At 36.9% G+C, this 25,001-nt stretch overlaps 1 protein-coding gene across 2 annotated transcripts in view; it reads left to right on the forward strand.

Moving 5' to 3' along the window:
- Positions 1-778: 778 nt before the first annotated feature.
- LOC106093830 (serine-rich adhesin for platelets) overlaps positions 779-25,001 on the forward strand; it is a 104,721-nt gene continuing 80,498 nt past the window's right edge. Inside the window, exon 1 of one of the 2 annotated variants that reach the window (XM_059364591.1) lies at positions 779-2,097. The gene's annotated coding sequence lies outside the window, so the exon portion shown is untranslated. Of the gene's footprint in view, positions 2,098-3,039; positions 3,102-25,001 lie in introns of those variants that run through there. The other variant, XM_059364592.1, reaches the window with a different exon arrangement.

Here is a 25,001-nt window from a genome sequence, read left to right on the forward strand (position 1 = left end):
AGCCGACCGTTTGTCGTGGCCGTCTGCGGTTTTTGATTCGTTAGCTAAAGCAGCTGATTTTAATGATGTCGATTATTGTTAAATGTGGAAGCTGAATACCACATCCGTTATTGCTTTTTATCTAATGGCGGGTACTACAATATGTTCGTTTTTCACCATTGAAAACCCTTTTTTTTCGCGATGATGAATGTTTCAAGACTTCATTCGAAGCAAAAATGCCATTATTGCGAAATTCGATTGACTTTACTTTTAGCCAGTAGTGGAATTCTGTAAAATGTTTTAACGAAAATCGTTTAATCTCCCTCAATACCCATAGTAAAATTTTAAATGAAATTGTTATTTTACCATTGTTATTTTCGAAATGTTTCAAAGTCTCTTTTTTGAAACATTTCGAAAATAACAATGGTAAAATAACAATTTCATTTAAAATTTTACTATGGGTATTGAGGGAGATTAAACGATTTTCGTTAAAACATTTTACAGAATTCCACTACTGGCTAAAAGTAAAGTCAATCGAATTTCGCAATAATGGCATTTTTGCTTCGAATGAAGTCAATATTACAATAGAATAATTGGCGAAAAAGAGTGCACGACGTCAATTGTCGTAGTTTGGCGTTCGGTATTGAATATATTGTATATAATTGTTGCCGGCCAATGATAGCTTCGTATAAACCTGACATGAGTTAAAATGTTTTGTATCGATAATTTTATTTTATCGATTTTTTCAGCGACTCCTCTTTGTGGTTTTCGGTGAAAATGGCCATTCCCTTTTGTGGTGATTTTCGGTTGAGAACGGATTTTCGGATGTCCATCAGTCCTATTGTAGTCAAAACTTTACTCTTTTATTGCCAAAAGTTTATGGAATATGCATTAATTAATAGAAGTTCCGATTTTAATGGAAAGAAATAAGTTAATGTAATACCATTTTGCAGTGTGGTGGAATATAGCAAGCATGTTTCAAATTGTGTAACACAAGTACAGAAGGTCGAACTACGAATGAGTTTAAGCTAAACAATTCAGAAACGCAAATTTTTTATTGGAATTTGTCGTACTTCAGTAAGAAGGACAATTAATTAGAAATGTAATAAACGCGAACTGCAAATATTGGTTTTAGTGAATTTTAAGGCCTATAAAGATATATCGACAAAGAGTGATTTTTCACATCACCTGTGTGTATGTGTATTTGTGCAATTGTGTGAGTGATTGAATGATAATCAACATTTTCAGGTGACAAAAAAAAAACGAAATAAAAATAAAGCAAAATAGCAGACGACACAATTATCAGTAGGAGTTGTTTCCTCCTTGATTTTACCGAAAATATCTATCAAAAATGTGTAAACAATGAGTGAACAACCAATGTTTGTGAGGAATGAAAGCAGATGTTAAAAACATCATTAGCAACAAGAAGATTTTTATCAAAAAAGAAATGTATCGAAAATACACAAGTAGTGATACACATAGCGATAGAAAATGCTAATTATTCTTGTGAAAAAACTTCTTTATCCGGCAGTTCATTTTTATAAACGCGCGCGCACTTTTGCTGTCACTGTTCAAAATAAAGAAATCTAAATCATCCATCATATCTAAATAATAGATCGTAAACTTACACACATACATGAGTGTCAGGTGCAAAACAAAATCAACAGCACTTAAAGTATAAATTCGGCTACGATTATTGTATTGTGTTTGTTTTTTTTACAATTGTGTTAATTTTTTCCGATGCATGTTCTAAGTAAGCTCAAAATAAATTAAATTCCAATTTGCACACAAAACAAGGAAAGCTGAAAAAAGCGCACAACAACAACTGCAGCAATATAGAATAATCTACAAATTAAAGACCACAAAAAGTCAAGTCGTACAATCATCGTCGCATTTGCCTTGGCAAATAAAAACAACAACCATAAACCGCCAGCCACCTCACAACGTCGCTGTCACTCCAATTCGATTTAGATTCACGTTGTCCAGTTTCTAACTTGTTTTGTTGTGTTTTCTGTTTTTGTTTCGCTTTCTGTGGGGGATAGCTGCAGCAGACACAAAACATCTACTGCCGAGTCGTCGTCTCGAAAGGAAGAAATACAAAGCTCCATTGTATATTAGGTAATTTTCATGGTGTATTATAATCTCTTCTCTCAGCTTAATACATACATACGTGTGTCTCACAGCGTCTCCGTGTTTACAGTAACCATTTTCTGGTGTTTATTTGTTTCACTTTACGTTTGCCTTTCTTCTGTCATGCGCATGTTGGCCACATGATGTGATTTCTGTAGGTTTGAAGTCATTTCTGTAAATAGTAAACTATATATGTACGTATATATGTACATGCATTTTTAGTTTCGTGTGTACATATTACCTCCACCATCCATCTCATGGCAATGGTTAGTTGTAAAATATCGAATCTGTGTGTGTGTGTTGACTTTTTTAACAACCAAGAAAGAAGTTCAATTTTTTGGGAAAGCTCTCTCTCGCTCGCTCTCTTTGGAAGCCGAACTGTTTAGCTGTGTTGTCAAAACAAGTAAGAAAAGAATTTTCGACCAATATTAAAAAAAAAAAACAACTAAATTCTTACCTAGCTTATCAAAATTCAATTTTTCTTATATGGGCTGCTTTTTTAGCCACATTTGTTTTTGGAGGTAGCGCTCCTCCTCAAGCTTCTATAGGTGAGCAAGCTGGTTCCGGTCCAAAAGACCTATCGACGCGGGAACGTGATGTCCATTGGTTATTTAAAGACGTCAATAACTCGCCTCGTCATATCGAGCTTCCTGTGCACTCTGTATTTAAGCAAGATCTGGCGCCGATCGGGATCTGTGACACTCGATGCCGCTGATGGAACATTGAATTATCCGCAATTTGTGGACGCTACCGTTAGCTCCCAGCTGAGCTTCTCATGATAATGTTGAAAGCTTGTAGCCTATGTGGTAATCATAGTTATCCCGCCCCGGGTACCTTAGGTACTACTAAAGTGGTGTCGCTCTGCGGCAATCCGTTCAGAGTCGGCAATAAAATGGAGGTTCCTCATTGACTTGACTTGTATCGGACAGCACTAACTGATAAGAGAGAAGTATCCCCGCTGCTCCTTAACCCGAATCACCTGAAGTTTTTTGGTAAATTTCAATTTAAAATTAGCATGATTTATATTTTTGACATAAATGATTCTAAATTTGACAAACGACCACTCGCTTGAAAGACACACTTCTCACCTTCAAAAATAATGTCAAACTGTGGCAATTTAATAGGTCAAAACTGTAGGTTAGTTTAGGTTGAAAAGATGGTGCCAATATTAATCCGCCCCATGCGACTATGGACATACACCTAAGCCAGTAATGCGCTTGTCGTGCACTCTTAATACTAACAAGTAACCTGCTTACAAAATCCCTAATTGTTTTCCATACCACGCCCCTTAGTGTGTTTATGTCTGGTCTGTTGTTGTTGTAGCAGTTTGTTGTGTTCTATTTTTCATCTGCTTCATTTTGTTGAGTCCCAAGATCCAGATACTAAGTGCATCCACGAGGATCTGGGTCTGACTGGGCAGTTAAACAGGTGACGTATATAGTGTGGTCCGTGGTCACAAGCGGGACATACATCTTACACGTCGGCATCAATCCTTGCTCTGTTGAGGCGGATGCATCTGCCGGAACGTAATTGAGCCAGTACTACTCTGGTTTGCTGGGTCAGGTCAATTTCTTTAGGTACAATGGGATGCGGTCGTTCTCCAAGAACTACATTCTCCCGGTAGCTATTTACCGCATCTGCTACCGTGTCTGCATGACTGTTGTCTAGACCTGGTTGATATGCCTCTTGATCTAAAGGTTCTCTCTTGTAGCGCTGAACCTCACTCTTTAGATCATGTAGATCTACCTTAAGGCTTCTGGGCGTCGGATATCTATCCACAATATGATGATCCGCATGATCTCTGCGATAACAGCCCAAAGAAGATAAATTACGAATTTAGCTAGCAGAGACACGCTTTGTTAACAGAGTGCTAGAGAGAGTAACAGAAGTATTAACGGAGTTCCACTGAGGGCTAGCGAGCTCTATGAATACCTAACAGAACCAAAAAACAAGAGAAATGTATTAAATTCTTTATTATTTATCAAGTTTTGCAAATATTTGTAAGAAGAAACAATGAAAATACAAAAATTTGGAGCTTAATATCAATGCATTGAATCAAAACCGCCAAATGAAATATCTATTACCGTGGTATGACAAATTTATAAAAAAAAAAATATTCTGGACAGGATTATGACCAATGCTCCTGGAGAATATCAAAGAATTCTATAAGGTACTACCATACCTTTGTGTGTTTTGTTCGGAAATCGATCGGCAGTTGTTTTCAAATTCCTGTCTTTTTTAAAAAATACATTCTAATCCGTTGTAAACATGTAGCTTCTTGTTTTAAAATATTGTTATTGTACTGAAACTTGAGATAGCATTCCAGTAAATCTGTTAAAATAATGGATGTTATTTGCATTATCATTTCGATCATGCTCTAATGTTAAAAGAGTTACAGCTTTTTACTATTCAACTCAATACAACAATTGGTAAGTTGTCCTATAGAGGCCGCCTATGTTTATTCCCCACTAGCAAAGAACAACGTCTGCGCTGATGACTTTGTCGCTTCTGTTTGAGCTTTTTCGGGTACAGTGTGAGATACTGTCAAAAGTTTTCTGACTTCAACTCAGCATTCATTTAAAATTAATTCTCTTTGTCACACAATAATGAGAATAATTTGTCTTTTTAGTATTCATTTTTGTGTGTATACATGCTACTAAGCAATGTGTGTACTGCAAGGTTGCTCCTTCCAGACACTTCCATTAAGGAATGAGAATACGTTTTAGCCCACTCTATATTTAAAATTAATTTAATGCAAACTAAATTTAGAGCGCACAACAAGCGCTCAAACAATATTTGTTATTGTTTGTCTAATTGCATCATTTATTAAAAATTTATAAATATTTTTATTGACAATTACTTTAAATTTAAGGATTAATAGATTTTTCAAGATAATTATTCCTTTTTTTAATTTTATGCCTATCGTTATATATTAATCAAAAAAGCAAAATAATTGTATATAAAAGTTGTTTTACAGTAAAACTAAAAAAAATAAAATTTTATGAAAGTAATATGTTAAGTGTGGTCTAACTCTAATCCACAATGTAAAATGTATAAAAAATAACAAAATCTTTTTCATTTTATTATTTCATCAAATGCTCTAGAATGTAATTTGCACAGGACTAACGCATGTTGCAGTACAAAGAAGAAAATGGTGCTTGGTTTCTGTTTTAGTTCAAACGATTCGCTTGTTCCTTTCTCTACACCCCTCCTTTGAGCTTGTTCACATACGTAGGGGGAGCTTGTTCACGTAGAGGGGGAGCTCTATAGTTTTCCTACAACCTGTCATGGAGATTGGATAGCAGGGGGATTCTTCCCATTCGCGGTAATTCCTCTACAACCTTTCCTTGGCCTTGTTCGCTTAGCCGAACTGTAGGAACATTTATTAAGAGCACTTTCTCTTTCTACAACCCTCTTAGGAGCGTATTTGCCTCGTTCGGATGTAGAGAGACACTTCCAATATCAAACGACGCCTCGAAGCATCTTGTTTTTTCCTAAAACGCTCGCAATTTAAGTCTCACACCGCAGACATCGCGCATCTCTCACCCTTTGTCTTTTAGGTAACTATCGCCTGTGTTGAAATATCACACACTAATAAAGACAATCCTTTGTTTAAAGAAAACCCCAAATCACCGGTGTTTTATTTGTTTTCAAATCTCTTTTATATTCACCCACCCGTCCCACAACGGCATCCTCTCACACGCACCCTAACAGTTTCAATGAATAAACTGTACCAAAACAGCTTTTGCAATTGGAACGCTGCAAGAGAAATTTGGTACGATCCAACATTTACCCATTTTCTGCACTGACAGATCAGAGTGAGAGAGAGAGACAGAAAGAATTTTTTTAATTGCCGGCTGGCGAGGAGAAGCATTTGTCGAACGATAACCAATAAACATTTAGCAGACAGCGAGTAGTTTTGCAATCTCACTACGCGCGACTAGTGGTTTTGCTTATATTGCTCCTGCTACAGTTAGAGAGTAATTTCAAACTCTGAATGAACAATTTTACTCACGCACACATAATCAAAAAGCAGTGCCCATGCCAGCGGTGGGCACAGTTATATGGCTATGAGTACAATTGTTTGGTCTACACGCCAAATGAAATTGCAAATTGCCTAAGCTGCGCTGAATAAAGTTCGGCGAATGTTCGTGCTTTGTTTTGTGTTAAGAGAGCTCGTTCGCACCAAAATTAACTTCTCTGCTATGAGAAAAAGACTAGCCTAGACCGGGCATGGGCAAAGATACGCTTTTGAACATTTACACTCAGCAAAATAGAAATAAACTACGAACATTATTCAATGCAGACCAGGCAAAATAAACACAAATAACGACGAATGAATGAAAAATCAATTTGTTTCTTACCAGACATCTTTTCGAAATGCTTAATTTGGAAGCAAATACTGTCATGTTCAAATTGCAATGAAACATTTGCTCATTGAGAATCTATCAAACATATATTTATAAAGAAAGTCTTTCAAAATAAAACCCACAAGTTCAACCCAAAAAAAAAAACTCATTTGAAATTAACTGTAAAAAAACTATTTTCGAACCATTTTGGCATTGGTGGCTTTGCAGTTTTATTTGCTCATTGAGAATCTATCAAACATATATTTATAAAGAAAGTCTTTCAAAATAAAACCCACAAGTTCAACCCAAAAAAAAACTCATTTGAAATTAACTGTAAAAAAACTATTTTCGAACCATTTTGGCATTGGTGGCTTTGCAGTTTTATTTCGCGTGTAGAGCAAAACAATTGTGCTCACACACACAAAAATGCACGGCCTATACAAAGTAATTTATGGACATCTCACACAATGTTCGAAAAAGTTTGTAACAGAAGTAAAAGTCAACAGCGCAGACGCATATATGCGAGTACGCAAATAACACAAGCGTCCTCTATGGGAAAACTTATGAGTTATTATATTAAGTTGAAAAGTTGTAGCCACATTTTCATGTGGGGGTGGCGATCCACGTCAAGCTCATGTAGGTGAGCAAACTCGTTGTGGTCCAAAGGACTGATCGCCGCGAGAACAGGGAGGCCATTTGTTATTTAAAGGCTCCAATAACCCGCCTTGTTATATCGAGCATCATAGGAACTCAGTATTTGCGCAAGAGCCGGTGCCGCCCGACCTCTCACTTAGACTCTCCGCTCGATACTGCTGATTGTCGTCGACTGCCGTTGTAGCTTCTCCGTATGGAACATTCCACTATCCGCAAGCTGTGGACGCCCGGTAGCTCACAGCTAAGAATTCTTAGACGACCTCCAGGAGCATAAGCCATAATCCTGTCTAGAATTTTTTCGAGAATTTTCTTAAAATAGACTGAAATTTTTAAAAACCAAATGCTCAATTTTCGTTTAAAAACATGTTTTGGAAAGCCTTTCCGACGATGTATGTTGTTGTTATAGTAGCAGTGTGTGGTGAACTGAGGCGCCAGCCCATGGCGATGAAGGAATTCATCGGGTCAATCGGTACATACAACCGGCTGCCATGGGATTGTCCGACGATGTATGGTAGTACTTTGTAGAATTCTTAGATGTCCTCCAGGAGCAGAATTTTTTCGAGTAATTTTTTTAAAAAGACAGAAATTGAAAAAACCAACTGCTTGATTTTGGAATAAAGACATGTTTTGGAAAGCACACATCGTGGTCTTTCCAACGATGTATGGTAGTACCTTGTAAAATTCTTGGATGTTCTCCAGGATCATTGGCCATAATCCTGTCCAGAATATTTTTTTTTTCATAAATTGGTAAATTTTTTCAGTACCACTGTAATAGATATTTCGTTTGGCGGCATTAATATTAAAGCATTGATATTAAACTCCAAATTTTGGTTGTTTTTGGTTCTTACAAATATTTGCAAAAGTTGATAACTATTAAAAATTTGATAAATGTCTCGTTTTTTGGTTCTGTTAAGTATTTAGGGAGCTCTTCTAAACCCTCAGTGGATCTCTGTTAATACTTCTGTTACTCTCTCTCGCACTCTGTTTACAAAGTGCTTGTGTCTCTGAGAGTTAAATTCGGAATTTATCGTCACGCACATAAATTTAACAGTTTAGTAGGAATTTTCCTACCATCCCCACAGGGTAGTGACCTTGATTTCGTTGTTGTTGTGCAAGTGACTTGACTTTCTTAAATCAACCATGGTTCCTAGTGTATTGTATTATGATCTACTAGCTGGACAGGGCCCGTTCCGCTGCGCCTTCTTTTACTTTATAGGGAACAAAATTTTACTTCATATGGATCTAAATTCTACGAATTTAAATTTGGATGTAAGGTTTACTCAATTCTTAAAATACTTTATTTCAGCCCGATATTCTCATGATGTCCCCAAGACACATAGCCCTGAAAAATATCAGCACCATACTCTTCTCTCAAATACCATTTATATATAAACCTCATATTGCCATTGGTTTTGAGGGGTGTTTACAGGATGAGTCGTCTCCCAAACACAGGGCCCAAAATTGGTTATCAATTTCGTTTTCTAATCTCAAATACCTTTCATTTGAGCCACATATTGGCATGGTCGAAAAATGTTTACCCTTTGGGGGGTGTTTTGATGAAGGGGTGATGCCTTAAATACATGGTCCTACATTTGGATATCAAATTCGTATTCTACTCCCAACTACCTTTATTTGAGCCCCGTATTGCGATGGTTAGAAAAAAAATTGCTGTTTGTGGGGTATTCTATAAATATCGAGCTCCACTGTCTTGAAGACCCAAATTGTCTTGGTGAGCAAATACGTCCTATTTGGGGGTTGTAATAATGGTGGGACGTCCCCTAGACAGTTGGTCCCGCATATTGATATCAGATTTTTGGTCTACTCCCAAATACCTTTTATTTGAGCTCCATTTTTCCATAGTCGGCAAACATGACCTGTTTGGGGGGTGTTTTGTGGGATGGGGCGGTCGCCCAGCCTCACATTGCAATTGTCAGAAAATACTTCCTACTTGGGTGATGTTATTGGGGTGGGGTGGCCCCACAGACACTCTTCCCGAATATTGATAACAGTTTCGTTCTTTATTTCCAAAGAGCTTTCATTTGAGCCCCATATTGCTATGGTCGTAAATTTGTCTGATTTTGGGGTTGGGGTGGTCCCCCAAAGACTTGGTCCGACAATTGAATATCAAATTCGTTTTCTAATCTAAATCTTTCATTTGAGCGCCATATTGGTATGGTCAGTAAATAAGCCCTGTTTTGAGGGTGTTTTGGGGAAGGGGTGGACCCCCAGAAGCTTGAACCCACATTTGGATATCAGATTCGTATTTTACACTCAAATACCTTTTATTTAAGCCCCCTATCGCCATGGTCAGTAAATAAGTCCTGTTTGGGGAAGGATTCGTATTTTACTCTCAAATACCTTTCATTTGAGTCCCACATTGCCATGGTCGGTAAATATGTCTGATTTGTCCGATTTAGTTGGGGTCGTCCTCCAAACACTTGGTGCGACAATTGAATATCAGATTTGTTTTCTAATCTTAAATACCTTTCATTTGAGTCCCATATTGTCGTGATTGGTGTATATATATATTTGGTAGGTTTTGGGGTGGGTACCTAGGTACCCCATCCGAAATTTGGATACCAAAATTTTGTTTGTAGGTTACTATAAGAGAGCACACAAAATTTCCCTTAAATTGCACCACCCATCTCCAAGATTGGCGTTTCTGAAAATGAGGGTAAGGGGGAGTAATGTGCAAAAGTTAAACAATTTTTAAGTTTGACGCCTAAAACACTACTTCAAGTATGGCAACACAGAGTGACGTTCGAGTTCAATCGTCATAGCTAAAAATAGTTTAACTGTTGCGCGTTGTTTGTGTGGGATTGTGGGGCACAAATGCAACGGTAAACACCTGATTTTTAAAAGAAAGAGTCGGGAGGCAGGTTATTTCTAGCTGCTGACATAGACTGACAGCCCATGGCAGCCGTTTGTACGCACCTGATTGACCCGATGGAATCCTTCATCGGTAAGGGCTGCCGCCTCAGTGTACGTGTTCGTCTTTTTTCGTCATGAGAGCAGCACATCCCGTAGTGCCTTCTCCTCATGCTTCTGGTCCGTGCCGGGATTGAAAAGAACACCGGAGCCTGGTTCTGTTCGGTTTGCCAGAACCGCCTTCATCATCGGTCGGTGTCGGTGAGGTGTAACCGGTGCATGGAGTGGGTATATTTCCGATGTCCGAACATAGACAGCAGTGGGTCACAAGCGTCGGGAAGTGTATCATTTTTGCAACCGATCTGCAACGACGAGATTGCGGATTTTATACCAACCCCTGCAGCTTGCAAAGTTGTCACGGATACAATGTGCTACGTAAAGATCGCTCAAGGAATGGAGGTGGGGATTGGCCTTCGTGACACATTATTCCGTGCAATATAGAGCCATCTCGCCTGCGCCTGGCGCTAGTGACCCCTCATCGAGCTGAATCTGGAAATTAAATGAATATGAAATGAATAAATGAAATGAAATGAATAGTCAACGAACATAGGCAAAATTTACGAATTTATTAAAGAAAGAGACGGTGCCTCTCACTGAGACTCTCCGCTCGATACCGCTGATTGTCCGCGACTGCCATTGCAGCTACTCCGTATGGAACATTCCACAATCCCCAAACCGTGGACGCGCCCGATAGCCCACAGCTAAGCTTCTCGTGTTAGCGATGAACACGGCACAGATCGGACCTCAAAGTTCCAGCCTGTGCACAGTGGACGAATATAAAATGAATACCTTAGAAACCATTAAAGTTAGATAGCTGAACTTTGTCAGAAATGTTTAGTGCTATGCCAGCTTTCTTAATGGTAAAATTAGCCAGATCAGGATGTTTGTTTTGAAGTTGTGGCTAAAGTGATTTTTGTAAAGGCAGATCCTAAAACCATGTCTTATACTGAAATATCACGTTAGAATTTAAATTTAGACTTGAATATTATCTTTCAAGTCTTTTATATTTTATTTTACTTAAAATTAATATGTTTGTTTTACTAGAGTTGACGGCTTTTCTCTCTCATATTGAAACAAATATAATTTGAATATTCAATTAATGTCAATAAACATATTTTGAACATCTATCGTTTGATGTTCATGATCGCTGTAGTATTTGTAGACTGTAACATAATTCTCCCCTATTCCATGAGTTTATATATTTTTTAACAAATTTGGGGATATCATTCAATGATTCTGGATGCAATGTGATCTTCATGCTTTGTGTATCTACTTCGTCGTAGACTTCTGTTACCAACACTCCGCTCGGATAACACTTTTTCTTAGCAATTGGCAATAGCTCAATATAAAAACTAGTAGTTTGCAAGTCAGTGGTTTCTTGGCAATATGAAACATCGAAAATATTTAACTTTTTCTCTATTGTGAATTTGAATTATGACGCGCTAGATTCGCCGTTTCGTCCACTGTTCTGTGTGATTCCCGGCACAGCTTTCCCGTTCTGCATTACTATACTATTGTATCCTATGTCTCAAATACTAGTGTAAGTCACATAACGTAATTAAAAGAAGTAAATCTTTTTGTATGTGAATCTAAATATAAATACCAATACACGGTGATGGATGGCGTGTGTTAGCGCACGTTATATTGGGTTGCCCAAAAAGTAATTGCGGATTTTTCATATAGTCGGCGTTGAAAAATTTTTTCATAGCTTGAGACTCTGTAATTGCATTCTTTCTTCTGCCAGTGTAAAAAAAGTATATTTGATTAAAGTTCATTCTAAGTTTTATTAAAAATGCCTCTACTTTCTTTAGGGTCTAACATAGCTCACTGCACTAAATTTCAGCAAAATCGGGTAATAAATACGCTATTTATCGGTGAAAGGCCTTCAATCGGGAGATCGAAATTTAAAAGTAGTACTGGTAACGGGAGAAAACGTAGGTTTAGTACCGCAGTTGGTACCATTTGGTATAGTGCAGATGAAATTAGAAGTCCGAAATTTGGCATGTAGGTATAACTAAGAAATAAATTATGATTGACTAAACGATTTATTCAAAATTCGTACATTTTGGTACCAAAATTGGTACAATTTTGTACTTTCTGTTCAGATGGAGCTAGAAGTCTGATATTTGGCATGCAGATACAACTTATAAGTATAAGATTAGTGACTAAATGATCCACCAAAAATTCATACATTTTAGAACCAAAATTGGTACTTTCTTTACCGATGGAGCTAGAGGTCTGAAATTTGGCATGTGGTACAAGAAGGAAATATATGATGGGTGACTAAATGATCTATTCAAAATTCATACGTCGTGGTAGCAAAAAGTGCAAAATGGCAATGAAAAACACTATCGCAGTCTTGGCAAAAATATGAGAAGTAGAAGAAAACATACTTTTTTGTGGTGGTACCTTGAAATAGTATAGTGAGCAACTAGAAGATATGTTTTTCGTATATATAGGTACTCAAACGTACAAAATGGATCTTACTTAATGGCTAAAGCTACCAAAATTAGAATACAAGTACACCTTGACTATAAATTATGGGTGACCGGAAGATTGTTTTTAAAAATCGTGCATTTAGGTACGAAAGCGTACAAAATGATACATTCTTTACGAATTGAGCTAAAGCGCTCACAATTGGGATTCATTTATACCTTGTCAATATATATTGGACGACTAAATGATTTTTCCGATGTATTGTTATATTTGATTATTTCTTAACAGAAGGGGACAGATTTCTGAAAATTTATACGCAATTATTACACCTTATAGACTGAGTTCCTACCTAGGAACTCAGGGTTTTGGAAGTCCTATAAAAAAAGAAAAAATCGAAAAACGGGGCTAGCGAAGCTGACCATATATAAAGGAGACGCGTGATTGACCGACTGACTAATCACTGCCCAGACCAAATGGCTAAAGCAAGAATTATGAAATTTTGCACGAATATTGGTCTTGGGTCGGAGGCGCGTGATAAGGCAGAGTTTGGTGACATTCGTATGTTAAGGTAATAAATGGCACAAATAGTACGAAAATGGGAACTATTTGCTAGAGGTTAACGAATAGGGCTAGGAGAATATTTTTGGGCTCAAGTAGATTAAGTGAAATTAAATTCCCAAATTAGTACAGGAAGTTGAAGTAATAGCACGTGTAGTACCACAATTGGTACTATTTTGTAAATTGAGCTACAGCTGTGAATTTGGTACTAAGGTTCACAATGGCAAATTGGGTGACTATATCAGTTTTTGGATATTTTTACTTTTAGGTACTAAAAAAGGTACCAAAATGTACAAAATGGGTGAATTTTGCACAAGGCGTATTGTAACCGTTAGAATTTTGAAATTTGGCTTAAATGATTGTTGTTGCGAAATAAAGGGGTAGGTAGAAATAATATGGAAACTTGGAAACGGAAGAAACGTATGTTTAGTACCTTATTTGGTACCATTTCGTACTTTCTTCACGGATTGAACTAGAGCTCTGAAATTTAACATGTAGGATCAACTAGAAAATTTATGTTGGCTGGCTAAATGTTTTTTCACAAATCGTAAATAGTACGGAATAGCTTATTTTCTTTTACGGGAAGAATTAATAATTTGGTAAAATGATCGTAGTCTTGACAAAAACACGATAAGTTGTACCAAATACGAAATGCCGAAATCGTACCGGTAGTGGAAGCAAACATACAAAGGTGCTGTAATTGGTACTTTTGTTGTAGATTGGGCTATAGCTCTGAAATTTGGTATAAAGAAAAATATTGGTCGTATGTATCGAGCGATCACAAGATTTTGTTGATATTCGTACATTTTGGTACTAAAACGTACAAAATGGTACATTCTTAAAAAATTGAGTTATAGCTCTGAAATTTGTAATACAGGTACATCTTGGCAGTATGTACCGGCCGATTTGAAGATTTTTTTTGATATTCGTACATTTTGGTACTGAACAGTACAAAAGTGTAATTTCTTTTCAGACTGAGCTCTAGTTCTGAAATTTGTGATACAGATGTACCGAGTAGATGTATGTACCGAGCGACTAGAAGATTTTGTTGATATTCTTACATTTTGGTACTATACCGTACAAAATTGTACCTTCTTTACAGTATTAGCTACGCTCTGAAATTTTGGAGACAGGTACATCTTGGGAGTATGTGTCTGATGGCGAGAAGATTTTTTTTTTAAATTTGTATATTTAGGTATTAAAACGTTCAAAATGGTACTTTATTACGGATTGAGCTAATGATCTCAAAATTACGATACAGTTATACCTCGGCAGTATATATTTGGCGACTATACGCTTGACCTGTAAAATTTGAAATAAAGTTAGTATATTGGCTAACTTACTGATACTTGTCCAGCTCAAATGGCTAAAGCTAGAAACATGAAATTGTGCTTGAATGTTGGCCGTGGGTTGGAGGCGCGAGATAAGGCCGGGCTTGGTGATATAGTACGCTTATGTACTAAATAGTACGAAAATGGGTACTATTTGCCAGGGCGAACGGATAGGGATAGGAGAATGTTCCTGAGCTGAAATTAAAGAGCGTCTCAAAAAATTAGATTTAGTGAAGAGAAAATAATACGTTTAGTGCAGAAATTGGTACTGTGTGGAACTTTTTTTGTAAACTGAGCTAGAGCTGTGAGTTTTGGTACTTATGTTCACCACGGCAACCAAAATTGTGTGACTATATAAGTTTTTGGAAATTTTTTACATTTAGGTACTAAAACAGTACTAAAAAAGTACCAAAATACGTCTGTTTCAAAATAATGAGTGTGAAAAGAAAAAACGGAAAAATACTACAGGTAATGGATGAAAACGTACGCAATTGGTACCGTTTTGTACCTTTACAGATGGAGCTTGCAAATGGAGCAAATGGTATGAAATTTGGCACGTAGGTACAACTAGAAAAAAATATGATGGATGACTAAATGGTCTACTCAAAATTCGTAGAGTTTGGTAACAAAAACTGCAAAATAATACGAAATAATTTATGTTTGGAATACAAATCGTGCCAGAAGTGGAAGGAAACGTACTTATTGTGGTATAATTGAAACCTTGAACGTATATATTGGGTGATTAAAAACGTTTTTTTTTTAATTTGCCCATTTAGGTGCCAAATTGTCCAGTGGTACTTTCCTTACGTATTTAGATAGAGGACAAAAATTGGGTTGTAGTTACAGCTTGGCAGTATATATTCTGCAACAAGGGGATATTTTTCTGAAATTCGTACATTTGGCTACTAAAAAAGTTCAAAATGGTACTTTCTTTACGAATTGAAATAGAGCTCCGAAATTTGGGATAGAGACACACCTTGACAGTATTTATTGGGCCACTAGAAGTTTTGTGCAATTGGTCCACTTAGGTACTAAAACGTACAAAATGGTGCTTTCTTTACTGATTGTGCTATAGCTCTGAATTTTGGGCTAGAACCACACCTTGAAAGTATGTACCAGGCAACTAGAAGAACGGCTAAAACTAGATTCATGAACTTTTGCGCAAATGTAGGTTATGGATAAATAGTACGTTTAGTGCTGCAATTGGTACTATTTGGTACGTTTTTGTTATTTGGGCTAGATCTTTTAATTTTGGTAGTTAGCTACATTATGGCAACCTAAATCGATTGAGTAAATAAGTTTTTGAAATTTGTGCATTTAAGTACTAAAAAAGTACCAAAAATTTACGAAATATGCTAACGTTGCACTGGGCGTACTAGTAGAGCTAAAACTTCTAAATATGGCTTAAAATACACCTGTTGAGAAATAATGAAAAGTACCAGAAAGATAAGAAAAAAGAGAATTTCACACTGTGCGATATATGATATGATAGATAAAAGACATCTATTGCAAATAATGCAATAATTGTTTGGACCTTACCAGGGCTTCTCCAGTCTGCGAGGATGCAGGCTGGTATCGTGGCCTATACAAACTAAATGCCTTCAGGAATCAACGCTCCACTGAGATGTATCGTTGCGCCCTAATGAAGATTGGCGAGATCTGGCCAGGCGCAACATTGGATGATAACCAAAGGCACACGCTTGGATACCAAGGATTCCCTTATATCCTGTATCCATACTTGGGAGACTAAGGGACTGTAATCCCAATCTTTCAACCACCAACTGAAAGATTTGATAAGGCTGATGGCGACCGGAGACATGCAGTATTCGTACTAAACTCGCAGGCCTCAACAAGTCTAATGGAGTTATGTTCTACGGATCCAACAATTTGAAGCTGAAGGTCTATAGAATCGGTGGGATTGGGGAATCAGGCGATGGTACTCGACAAGCCTTGTGTGGATGGGCCATCCGGTTGGATTGGGCTCAAGGTGTGTCCCAGCGGGAAAGGACAGAACTCAAAAGGTACTTCGACAGCAGCAGCAGCTAATGAAGCATCTAAGAAGGATTAGTCCACACCGCAAGTATCCGGTGTTTTAAGGAAAAATGCTTTCACTGCTTTCTCAACTGCCCCTGGATGCGAAAGGAAACTCATAATGACAAGATCGAAGGAATCTTGTGAGGATGAACTTCTGGCGGACTCAGAAGACGAGACTAACACAACAGTGGTGAAAATTCTGAATCCTTACTATGGTCCGGTTTCTACAGATAAATCTCCACCATTGTAAGGACGCTTCGGCGGCACTATTCAGGAGCCATGGGTATGTGGAGCAATGGGTCGAGGACTAAGAGTACTGGGATTTTAACTACTCAAGGGTACGGGGAAAAGGAGACACAGAGCCTGTATTCTTGCAAAGAGTAATCTAAATGTTTTTGTTTTTTCGTCGCTAAGCACTGAAGGTTCAGTAGTAGGCAGCATTTAAATGAATAATTGTCATTACTGGCTGGCTTACCTATATATTGCTTAGAGATGCCGCCTTCAAGCCTTACGTTGCTGGTTGAAGCGGCTTCTGCAGGGAAAAAGAGGCTCATTGTAGCAAGTGATGCTAATGTACATCATCAGATATGGGGAAGTTCGGATAACAACGAAATGGGTGAGCTGCTTATCGAATATATTATATTATAGATATTACTATTGTATCGGAAAATATAAGCACAAGAATATGCGACTGGAAGTGTTGGATGACCACAGCTTCTCTGATCTTCGTTATATTAGTATCAGCCTTGGAGAAAATACTGCAGAAGTGGTCCCTCGGCTAAACAAGAAAGGCGGATTGAGATAAATTCCGCACAAATTCTACACGTTTATCCCTTCTGGACCAGAAAAGCAAGTTGAAACTGCGCAGGATACAGACATAATAGTCAAGATCAGGAAGGTCCTGTATGACTTGCTTGTGTCAGCATGTCCTAGTGCCAAGCCAAGGGCAAACAGCGACCACCATGGTGGACCCCATAGCTGGTTGGTCTAAGGAAGGACTGCAGAAAACTCTTCAACAGGGCAAAAGCCACAAGAGCACCACACGATTGGGACATCTATAAGGCTGAGCTAAGAAAATATAAGGGCGAGCTGAGAAAGGCTCAAAAATAATCCTTGGTAGAATTCTGCAGCTTCGTGGAGGATACATCTGAGGCCTCTGGGCTAAGGAAGATTCTGTCCTCGAGAAATATTACGGTGGGGTATATTCAGAAGTCAGAGAATATATGGACAATGTCTATGAGAAAACACTATAACTATTCGTTGATATACATTTTCTTGAAATTTTCGAACGGACAACGTGGCGCCAGAAGAGGTTGTCACTGGTACGCATTCGTCGGAGGTTATTGGGGAAATTGTGTCTGTGTCGAAAATCCTTGGGGCGGTAAGAAGTTTCGACACCTTTAAGTCGCCAGGACCTAATGAGGGTTCTACATAGAGGGTTCTCTTGCTGTCAAGGAATATGCAATGGTAATGTCCGTGAAGATAAATTTGAATATAACTTAGCCAAGACACAAACCTGACATTTTAACAGAGCTATGTTAAGTGATAAACAGAGCACTGTTAACTAATTTTCTATTGTATTTTAAATAAAAAAAATCATTTTTAGCATTTTCTCACCAAATATTTTCTAAAATCACTTGCTAAAGAATTTATCTACAACTATAAAATGCTTAATTATAGCTAAACCCTCAAACCTCTATGCCAACAATATTTTTTGAAGACCTATATGACCCATTTTTAAAATGGCAATGCAGTGCACTCGTCATAGATAGGTGATACAAACTTATACCAGATATAGCCCCTACCAAGAGCTATTAGAATCAGAAGTCCCCATATTCAAATTGTATTTCAGATCGGAGATATTTCGCCCCAAAAGTTATATTTGAATTTAACGTAATGGCTCACTGTGCTGGACTGGTCATAGATAGGTGATACAAACTAATACCAGAATTAGCCCCTATCAAGAGCTATTAGAATCAGAAGTCCCCATATTCAAATTGTATTTCAGATCGGAGATATTTCGCCCCAAAAGTTATATTTGAATTTAACATAATGGCCCACTGTGCTGGACTGGTCAGAGATAGGTGATACAAACTAATACCAGAATTAGCCCCTATCAAGAGCTATTAGATTCAGAAGTCCCCATATTCAAATTGTATTTCAGATCGGAGATATTTCGCCCCAAAAGTTATATTTAAATTTAACATAATGGCCCACTGTGCTGGACTGGTCATAGATAGGTGATACAAACTAATACCAGAATTAGCCCCTATCAAGAGCTATTAGAATCAGAAGTCCCCATATTCAAATTGTATTTCAGATCGGAGATATTTCGCCCCAAAAGTTATATTTGAATTTAACATTATGGCCCACTGTGCTGGACTGGTCATAGATAGGTGATACAAACTAATACCAGAATTAGCCCATACCAAGAGCTTTTATAATCAGAAGTTCCCATATTCAAATTGTATTTCAGATCGGAGATATTTCGCCCCAAAAGTTATATTTGAATTTAACATAATGGCCAGCTGTGCTGGACTGGTCATAGATAGGTGATACAAACTAATACCAGAATTAGCCCCTATCAAGAGCTATTAGAATCAGAAGTCCCCATATTCAAATTGTATTTCAGATCGGAGATATTTCGCCCCAAAAGTTATATTTGAATTTAACATAATGGCCCACTGTGCTGGACTGGTCATAGATAGGTGATACAAACTAATACCAGAATCAGCTCCTACCAAGAGCTTTTAGAATCAGAAGTCCCCATATTCAAATTGTATTTCAGATCGGAGATATTTCGCCCCAAAAGTTATATTTGAATTTAACATAATGGCCCACTGTGCTGGACTGGTCATAGATAGGTGATACAAACTAATACCAGAATCAGCTCCTACCAAGAGCTATTAGAATCAGAAGTCCCCATATTCAAATTGTATTTCAGATCGGAGATATTTCGCCCCAAAAGTTATATTTGAATTTAACATAATGGCCCACTGTGCTGGACTGGTCATAGATAGGTGATACAAACTGATACCAGAATTAGCCCATACCAAGAGCTTTTAGAATCAGAAGTCCCCATATTCAAATTGTATTTCAGATCGGAGATATTTCGCCCCAAAAGTTATATTTGAATTCATAGAGATTTTCTCTAAAGACAATTTTAATGAAATGTTGTCTAAAGTTGAAATGTCAATGAAACCTTTCCTTAAGACAAAATTAAATAATACATAATATAATAAAGCTATTAAATAATTTTTTGAATTATCCTAATCGAGGGAACTTAAACTGGGACACAAGAAACTTGCGCTTCTTCCTGTGAATAGATAATAATGCTAAATTCTTTAATACTACTAAGCTTATATTAACTTCAATAAGTATATAAATATATAAATAAATGTTAGATTTGTTTAAATGGGGGAAAATAAAACAAACAAAAATTAACTTTCCACGAGAACCGAACACGTTTCATTGTTTAAACAACGCGTACGCGCTAACCACTACGCCAACTTCGACTTGAATCCAAATCTTGGATTCTTTAACAAATGAAATTCATTTAAATCACCTTTTTTCGTTAACGAAAAGAAAATCGTGAGTTAAAAGTGTTTTCTTTAACGACAAGAAATAAAAATCATCATATAGAGTGGTTTTAGAGTATTTTTCAATTGTTTTTTCTTAAAAGATTTCGGATACGTGTGCATAATCTATTAATAAGCGCGGTTAACACTTTTTCTACATAATAGTGTACATTTTATTGATATTTGTGATGTTTTTAAGTTTAAATAAGAAGATTTACAGGCTATGAGAAAATTATTTTTTATCTGTCACTTTCGTCCTTTTCTTTTTTAGCTGGAGTTGTCAAAGTAAAAAATTACAGACGATTTCAGTTAACGATGAATTAGAGAATAACGTAATCGTTAGCGCAAACGATTATTTGTCGACAAATTTTACTCAACGATATAAATTACAGAATCCCAGTACAGAGTTGCATATTATTTATAAAGGCCGCTACCAAGATCATCCGAGATTTTCGATGATACACACGGTGGCAAATGACGATATACGTATACCATCGATATACCATCGTTTTTTAGCTGAAATACGTTTCGTCAAAAAAAGTTTATAAATATAAATATTAGTTTTCATTCAATTATAAAAATATGTCCAATGATTTCAATATAACCTACTACGCCAAAATTGCATTCTCATAGTATGTTTACACTTATTGTTAAATCAATGTGTATGACTTTATTTTAATTGGCTATGACAGAACATTTGTTCCACGTAAAATATCGTTCCAAGCGCATGTATGACTATGTTGCCATTTATGTGCTTACGCATTGGCGTGTGTCTCCGTTCCATCCAAGTCGAAGTTGGTGCATTGGTTAGCGCGTACGCGTTGTATGACTAATATCGCGGGTTCGGTTCTCGTTGACTGTTATTTTTTTTTATTTTCCTTTATTCAAACAAATCTAATTTTTTTTTAATTAATTTGTATATTTATGTACTTATTAAAGTTAATATAAGCTTAGTAGTATAGAAACATTTAGTATTAACTACAAAGTCTATCATATAAAAAAATGTAATAATCAATATGTGAATTATTGGTAAATATTGTTTATTCACAGGTAGAAGCGCAAGTTTCTTGTGTCCCAGTTTAAGTTCCCTCGATTAGGATAATTCAAAAAATTATTTAATAGCTTTATTATATTATGTATTATTTAATTTTGTCTTAAGGAAAGGTTTCATTGACATTTCAACTTTAGACAACATTTCATTAAAATTGTCTTTAGATATTCTTGCAATTTCATTGCGTTTTGCCTTAAGGCCAGAATTAGGTTCGTATTTTACAGTTATACTCACTTCCAACCTTGAAATTTTTTTTTTTAATATTTTCTTTAGTGAAACATGCCGTTTAAGCACATAAATGACAACATAGTTATAAAACACGTTTTAGCATCCAGTGTAAACATTCTATGAAGTTGTAATTTTGGCGGCGCAGAGTGTAAGCGTGGGATATTTTTTGTGTATTTGAATGAAATGTAATGATTTTAAAATCTTTTTTTTGCGAAAAATATTCTACGTAAAGGAATTTTTGAAGTATAAAACATTTAATTAAGATAAATATTGTTTTTATCATCTAAGAATGTGTTACCGATTGTCTTAATACGTTTAAAGGCCAGTACTATATTCGATTTTCACAGGTAAAAACATGTTTCTATTTTTAGCATTCGGCTTCTTGGTTTTCTCTGGATCCTTGATTTATGAAATAAGAATTATAGTTTGTGCTTATCTGCCTTTGGCCAACCGAATTTGTAGTCGGATCTAGCTTAGTGGTTAGCGCGTACGCTTTGTAATAGAAGTATCGCAAGTTCGAAACCCGTAGGCAGCCCACTTTTTAGTTATTTTATTACTATTAATTATATTATTTCTTTATATTAATTTTATACTTTTTAAATTTAAATGTTATATTTTCCTCAATTTAAACAAATCTAATTTGTTTCATCCGTCGCTATATGTATGAATTTGTATCACCTATCTATGACCTATGATGAATTCAAATATAACTTTTGGGGCGAAATATCTCCGATCTGAAATACAATTTGAATATGGGGACTTGTGATTCTAAAAGCTCTTGGTAGGGGCTAATTCTGGTATCAGTTTGTATCACCTATCTATGACCAGTCCAGCACAGTGGGCCATTATGTTAAATTCAAATATAACTTTTGGGGCGAAATATCTCCGATCTGAAATACAATTTGAATATGGGGACTTGTGATTCTAAAAGCTCTTGGTAGGGCCTAATTCTGGTATTAGTTTGTATCACCTATCTATGACCAGTCCAGCACAGTGGGCCATTATGTTAAATTCAAATATAACTTTTGGGGCGAAATATCTCCGATCTGAAATACAATTTGAATATGGGGACTTGTGATTCTAAAAGCTCTTGGTAGGGGCTAATTCTGGTATTAGTTTGTATCACCTATCTATGACCAGTCCAGCACAGTGGGCCATTATGTTAAATTCAAATATAACTTTTGGGGCGAAATATCTCCGATCTGAAATACAATTTGAATGTGGGGACTTCTGATTCTAATAGCTCTTGATAGGGGCTAATTCTGGTATTAGTTTGTATCACCTATCTATGACCAGTCCAGCACAGTGGGCCATTATGTTAAATTCAAATATAACTTTTGGGGCGAAATATCTCCGATCTGAAATACAATTTGAATATGGGGACTTCTGATTCTAATAGCTCTTGATAGGGGCTAATTCTGGTATTAGTTTGTATCACCTATCTATGACCAGTCCAGCACAGTGAGCCATTATGTTAAATTCAAATATAACTTTTGGGGCGAAATATCTCCGATCTGAAATACAATTTGAATATGGGGACTTCTGATTCTAATAGCTCTTGGTAGGGGCTATATCTGGTATAAGTTTGTATCACCTATCTATGACGAGTGCACTGCATTGCCATTTTAAAAATGGGTCATATAGGTCTTCAAAAAATATTGTTGGCATAGAGGTTTGAGGGTTTAGCTATTATTAAGCATTTTATAGTTGTAGATAAATTCTTTAGCAAGTGATTTTAGAAAATATTTGGTGAGAAAATGCTAAAAATGATTTTTTTTATTTAAAATACAAAAGAAAATTAGTTAACAGTGCTCTGTTTATCACTTAACATAGCTCTGTTAAAATGTCAGGTTTGTGTCTTGGCTAAGTTATATTCAAATTTATCTTCACGGACATGCAATGGTAGCATGTCTTGACATTGAAGTTGCTTTCAATAATGTAAAACCGACGTTAATCATGAAGAAGTTGGAGTTCCTAGGCATTAACTCTACCGTAAGAAAGTTTATTAATAACGTACTTACTAAAAGATGCATTACGGCAGGCTTGGGATCTGTGGATCTAAAAAGATGGGTCAGCAGAGGAACACCTCCTCTGCTTTGGAATATAGCCATTAATAACATATTATTGTCTCTGGAAGAAAATGTGTAAAAGTGGTCGCGTATGCTGATGACCGACAATTACGGTTAGGGGAAAGTTGCCCAGCATTCTAAGAGATATACTTCAGGAAACTCTACGTGCAACAGCAAAGTGGGGTACCGAAAATGGTCTAGGAATAAATCCGCGCAAGACAGAAGTAGTTCTTTTCAGCAGGAGATACAAGTTGCCTACAGTGGAACCTGTCTCCTTGAAAGAAGAGAATGTTCCATTTACAGAAAGCGCAAAATTCCTGGGTGTTTTACTGGACAGGAAATTGAACTTCATATTCAACATTTTGGAGAGGGCAAGAAAGGCAACTCTTGTCCTAAACACCTGCAAGAGAGCCATTGGCAAAGTTGGGGGTTAAGACCGCATGCCATGCATTGGGTATATACTGCAGTTGTCAGACCTAAAATGCTATAGGGTGTTGTGGTCTGGTGGACGGCGCTACAAAAGTCCACCTACTGCTCAAAACCTAACCTGATCCAAAGGATGGCTTGTTTGTGCATCATAGCCGAACTGAGGACGACACCATCTGATGCACTGAATTTAATGCTACATCTAATGCCTATGGAAATTGTGGGAGCTTTCTCATTGGTCATGTGGCGGCTACAGACACTGTGTTATCCTTGATACAATATCCAATGTTCCAGGCAGTGTGGATTATACCCTACCTGAGCAGCTTTTTGATAAAAATTACTGTACCACTATTCCTGATGGGACCGATTGGAACTACGATATCCCTGGTATTAGAAGTTACATAATCTTCTATACGGATGTTTTCAAACTAGACGACTATTTATGCTTTGAGATGTACTCTAAAGATCTAGAACTGGTCATATCGAAAAGGTTACCCGAACACTGCAGTGTGTATCAAGCGGAGATCCTTGGAGATTAAGGAAGTAGTGGAATAGCTAAGATATAATGTCATTACGACGATTGGCATAAATATCTTTTCAGACAGCCAGGTCAAAGAAGGTATGACTATAGCGACATATAAGCTAAGTTTTCAGAACCAGGCCCGAAGGACAACGAATGATAGATGGGCACAAAGAGGGGTCTGTGAGCATTCAAAAACTTTGTGGCCTCATCTATACTTGAAGTGGTCTACTGCTTTGCTGTCACTGGCAAGAATAGACATCTCAGTCATTGTGTCCGTCATGACAGGCCACTAATCGGAAAACATGCTGACACACTGAAGGTTGCCAGCAACGATTTTGCAGAAGCTGTGAGGACATCGAAGATGAAGAGACTATAGAACACCTTCTGTAAATGTGTCCCGCACCAGCAGTCGGAAGGAGTTCCACTTTGGGTTCTCATTTCTTTGAAAACCTGCCTGATTTAGCGGATGTGAACATTCGCAAGTTATTGGGCTTTTTAAGCGATCTGAATAGTTTTATAGGTGCAGAGGCCACAATGTTGGTTCGATCATTACAAAATTTGGTATTAGAAATTTTTTTTGATGTCACAATACGTGTGCAATTTTATCAAAATCGGTTCAGATTTAGAAATAGCTCCCATCTTTCCTCCAATTTGCCCTTCTTGGGCATTAAATAACATTATGTTATGCTAGGTTGAAAAAAGGGTGCGGTGGGTTAATCCGGCCCAT

Source organism: Stomoxys calcitrans, chromosome 3 (genome assembly GCF_963082655.1).
Source record: "Stomoxys calcitrans chromosome 3, idStoCalc2.1, whole genome shotgun sequence".
Lineage (NCBI taxonomy): Eukaryota > Metazoa > Arthropoda > Insecta > Diptera > Muscidae > Stomoxys > Stomoxys calcitrans.